The sequence below is a fragment of the Pristiophorus japonicus genome, chromosome 30 (assembly GCF_044704955.1).
Source record: "Pristiophorus japonicus isolate sPriJap1 chromosome 30, sPriJap1.hap1, whole genome shotgun sequence".
NCBI classification, from domain to species: Eukaryota; Metazoa; Chordata; class Chondrichthyes; family Pristiophoridae; genus Pristiophorus; species Pristiophorus japonicus.
In genome coordinates, this window is record NC_092006.1 from 12,655,890 (window position 1) to 12,660,889 (window position 5,000).

The 5,000-nt window shown below is 58.2% G+C and overlaps 1 protein-coding gene across 6 annotated transcripts in view; it reads right to left on the minus strand.

Moving 5' to 3' along the window:
• lmna (lamin A) overlaps positions 1 to 5,000 on the minus strand; it is a 115,142-nt gene that overhangs the window by 22,134 nt on the left and 88,008 nt on the right. The gene's annotated exons all lie outside the window — the stretch shown is intronic.

A 5,000-nucleotide genomic window follows, 5' to 3' on the forward strand; every position in this document is an offset into this window, starting at 1 on the left:
GAGGGGCAGTACTGAGGGAGCGCCGCACTGTCGGAGGGGCAGTACTGAGGGAGTGCCGCACTGTCGGAGGGGCAGTACTGAGGGAGCGCCGCACTGTCGGAGGGGCAGTACTGAGGGAGCACCGCACTGTCGGAGGGGCAGTGCTGAGGGAGCGCCGCAATGTCGGAGGGGCGGTGCTGAGGGAGCGCCGCACTGTCGGAGGGGCAGTACTGAGGGAGCGCCGCACTGTCGGAGGGGCAGTGCTGAGGGAGCACCGCACTGTCGGAGGGGCGGTGCTGAGGGAGCGCCATACTGCGCTGTCGGAGGGGCGGTACTGAGGGAGCGCCGCACTGTTGGAGGGGCAGTACTGAGGGAGCGCCGCACTGTCGGAGGGGCAGTGCTGAGGGAGCGCCGCACTGTCGGAGGGGCAGTGCTGAGGGAGCGCCATACTGCGCTGTCGGAGGGGCGGTGCTGAGGGAGCGCCATACTGCGCCGTCGGAGGGGCGGTACTGAGGGAGCGCCGCACTGTCGGAGGGGCAGTGCTGAGGGAGCGCCGCACTGTCGGAGGGGCAGTGCTGAGGGAGCACCGCACTGTCGGAGGGGCGGTGCTGAGGGAGCGCCATACTGCGCTGTCGGAGGGGCGGTACTGAGGGAGCACCGCACTGTTGGAGGGGCAGTACTGAGGGAGCGCCGCACTGTCGGAGGGGCAGTACTGAGGGAGCACCGCACTGTCGGAGGGGCAGTACTGAGGGAGCGCCGCACTGCGCTGTCGGAGGGGCGGTACTGAGGGAGCGCCGCAATGTCGGAGGGGCGGTGCTGAGGGAGCGCCGCACTGTCGGAGGGGCGGTGCTGAGGGAGCGCCGCAGTGTCGAAGGGGCGGTGCTGAGGGAGCGCCACACTGTCGGAGGGGCAGTACTGAGGGAGCACCGCACTGTCAGAGGGGCAGTACTGAGGGAGTGCCGCACTGTCGGAGGGGCAGTACTGAGGGAGCGCCCTACTGCGCTGTCGGAGGGGCGGTACTGAGGGAGCACCGCACTGTCGGAGGGGCAGTACTGAGGGAGCACCGCACTGTCGGAGGGGCGGTACTGAGGGAGCACCGCACTGTCGGAGGGGCAGTACTGAGGGAGCGCCGCACTGTCGGAGGGGCAGTACTGAGGGAGCACCGCACTGTCGGAGGGGCGGTACTGAGGGAGCACCGCACTGTCGGAGGTGCCGTCTTTCAGATGAGACGTTAAACCGAGGCCCCATCTGCCCTCTCGGGTGGATGTAAAAAAACCCACAGGCACTATTTCGAAGCGGAGCAGGGAAGCAGGGAGGAAAGGGCAAAGGGGGGTGGGGGGGGGAAGAGAAGGGGGTACTCCCCGGTGTCCTGGGGCCAATATTTATCCCACGACCAACATCACTAAAACAGACGATCTGGGTCATTATCACATTGCTGTGTGTGGGAGCTTGCTGTGCGCAGATTGGCATTTCCCACAATACAACAGTGAGCACACTCCAAAGGTACTTCATTGGCTGTGAGGAGCTTGGGGACTTCCTGAAATGGTAAAAGGGGCGATATAAATGCACGTCCCTTTAATTTCCCGTCACCTTCAGGTCATTACTAACGTAAAATTGGTGCATTAAGTCGATGAATGGGGTTTGGTTCCAACATACTCAGCCTTCCCTGGCGCCTGCAGTTATCTCAGTCGGGAGTGTTGGACAGACAAGGCGTTGGGAGTTTGCGAGGGTTGTCGGAGAGTGGCTGTGTTTGGGGTCAGGTGACAATCTCCACAACTTGTATTTATATCGAGCCTTTATCACAGTAAAACGTCCAAAGGCACTTCACCGGAGCGATGAACAGAATGGGACACCGAGCCGCATACGGAGATATTCGGGGCAGGTGACCAAAAGCTGGGTCAAAGAGGGAGGTTTTAAGGAGCGTCTTAAAAAGGAGGAGAGGCGGAGAGGTTTAGGGAGGGAGTTCCAGAGCTTCGGGCCCAGGCAGCTGAAGGCACGGCCTCCGGTGGTGGAGCGTTGGAAATCGGGCGATGCTCAGGAGGGCAGAATTAGAGGAGTGCAGAGATCTCGGGGGGTTGTAGGGCTGGAGGGGGTTACAGAGATAGGGAGGGGTGTAGGGGCTGGAGGAGGTTACAGAGATAGGGAGGGGTGTAGGGGCTGGAGGAGGTTACAGAGATAGGGAGGGGTGTAGGGGCTGGAGGAGGTTACAGAGATAGGGAGGGGTGTAGGGGCTGGAGGGGGTTACAGAGATAGGGAGGGGTGTAGGGGCTGGAGGGGGTTACAGAGATAGGGAGAGGTGTAGGGGCTGGAGGAGGTTACAGAGATAGGGAGGGGTGTAGGGGCTGCAGGAGGTTACAGAGGTAGGGAGGGGTGTAGGGGCTGGAGGAGGTTACAGAGATAGGGAGGGGTGTAGGGGCTGGAGGAGGTTACAGAGATAGGGAGGGGTGTAGGGGCTGCAGGAGGTTACAGAGATAGGGAGGGGTATAGGGGCTGCAGGAGGTTACAGAGATAGGGAGGGGCTGAGGGCCATGGAGGGATTTGTAAACAAGGATAAGAATTTTATCTGAATTGAATATTGGGAAGACCGAAGCCATTGTTTTCGGTCCCTGCCACAAACTCCGTTCCCCAGCCCCCGACTCCATCCCTCTCGCCAACTCCTGTCTGAGGCTGAACCCGACTAGTGTTACCTCCAGACTTGACTATTCCAACGCACTCCTGGCCGGCCTCCCACATTCTACCCCACGTAAACTAGAGGTGATCCAAAACTCGGCTGCCCCGTGTCCTAACTCGCACCTAGTCCCACTCACCCATCACCCCCTGTGCTCACTGCCCCGTGTCCTAACTCACACCCAGTCCCACTCACCCATCACCCCCTGTGCTAGCTGCCCCCGTGTCCTAACTCGCACCGAGTCCCACTCACCCATCAACCGCTGCCCCCGTGTCCTAACTCGCACCGAGTCCCACTCACCCATCACCCCCTGTGCTCGCTGTCCCCGTGTTCTAACTCGCACCGAGTCCCACTCACCCACTGTGCTCGCTGCCCCCGTGTCCTAACTCGCACCGAGTCCCGCTCACCCATCACCCTCTGTGCTCACTGCCCCGTGTCCTAACTCGCACCGAGTCCCGCTCACCCATCCCCCCCTGTGCTCACTGCCCCCGTGTCCTAACTCGCACCGAGTCCCGCTCACCCATCACCCCTTGTGCTCACTGCCCCGTGTCCTAACTCACACCCAGCCCCGCTCACCCATCACCCTCTGTGCTCACTGCCCCCGTGTCCTAACTCGCACCCAGTCCCGCTCACCCATCACCCCCTGTGCTCGCTGTCCCAGTGTTCTAACTCGCACCGAGTCCCACTCACCCATCACCCCCTGTGCTCGCTGTCCCCGTGTTCTAACTCGCACCGAGTCCCACTCACCCATCACCCCCTGTGCTCACTGCCCCCGTGTTCTAACTCGCACCGAGTCCCACTCACCCATCACCCCCTGTGCTCACTGCCCCCGTGTCCTAACTCGCACCGAGTCCCGCTCACCCATCACCCTCTGTGCTCGCTGCCTTACATTGGCTCCCGGTTAAGCAACGCCTCGATTTCAAAATTCTCATCCTCGTTTACAAATCCCTCCATGGTCTCACCCCCTCCCTATCTCTGTAACCTCCTCCACCCCCCCCCACCCCCAGATCTCTGTGCTCCTCTAATTCTGCCCTCCTGACCATCCCTGATTATAATCGCTCCACCATCGGTGGCCGTGCCTTCAGCTGCCTGGGCCCCAAGCTCTGGAACTCCCTCCCTAAACCTCTCCGCCTCTCCCTCCTCCTTCAAGACGCTCCTTAAAACCTCCCTGTGTGACCAAGACCTGCCCTAATTTCTACTTATGCGGCTCAGTGTCAAATTTTAAAATTTCAACACTCCTGTGGAGCGCCTCGAGACGTTTCATTACGTCAAAAAGGTGCTATACAAATACAATTGTTGTTGCTTGAACTCTTGAAATAGACCCCACCTCGCCACCGAGATGCACCCGAGCGTGACGGAGATTGAAGCAAAACCAGTCCTTCGGATAGACACAGTTGTCGGCTCCCACAGAGCGACGGGACGAGGGGTTTAAAGGACCCAGTGCTCGGGCAAAGCCCTTTCAACGTGACGAACCTCCGCTAATACACACACCTTCCAAGCACGAATAGGGATGTCAGAATATATAACCGAGAGCCAGGAGAGCTGCTTTTTAATAATCGTGATATCAAGATAAAGAATGGAGTGTCACCGCATTCGGGTAACAAAGGGATCCGTCGCCGATAACGGACTTGAAGGGACATCACCAGTTTCAGGCACAGGGTCGTGCGTTTCGTGATAATTGGGCCAATCACTGCAGTCGTCACATTCTTAAAGGGGAATGCGGGTCGCTTTAAATAACTACGATATAGTACAGGAGGGCGCCATTCGGCCCATCGAGTCTACGCCGGCTCTGTGACAGAGCGATCCAATTAGTCCCACTCCCTCCCCTCTGCTCTTTTTCCCCTACAGCCCTGCAAAATATTTACCCAATTCCCCCGTTTGAACGTCCCCGATTCAATCTGCTCCCACCGCCCTTTCAGGCAGCGCGTTCCCGATCACAACAACTCGCTGCGTCAAAACACATTCTCCCCATCTCCCCCCTCTGGTTCCATCGCCGATTATCGTCAATCTGTGTCCCCCTGGTTACCCACCCTCCTGCCCCCGGGAACCGTCTCTCCCGATCTACTCTATCAAAACCCTTCCAGATCCAGAATAAATAAATTAGCGTAATAATGGTTTGAAATCAGTCTCTAATTTGCGGAGTAATTATCAGGAAATTAGTCATTTGTTTAACGTCTTCTAATTAGGCGAATGGGTTCTGGAGTATGCTTTTAAATTAAAAAAAAAATCATAAGTCGCTAAAGAAACAGAAGGACACAGCTCGGTGTTGTCAAATACCTTTATTTCAACAAAGCAGGTTGAACAACAGGACCTTGCAGTGATCGGAATTTAGTTTTGATCCAAAATCGGATCG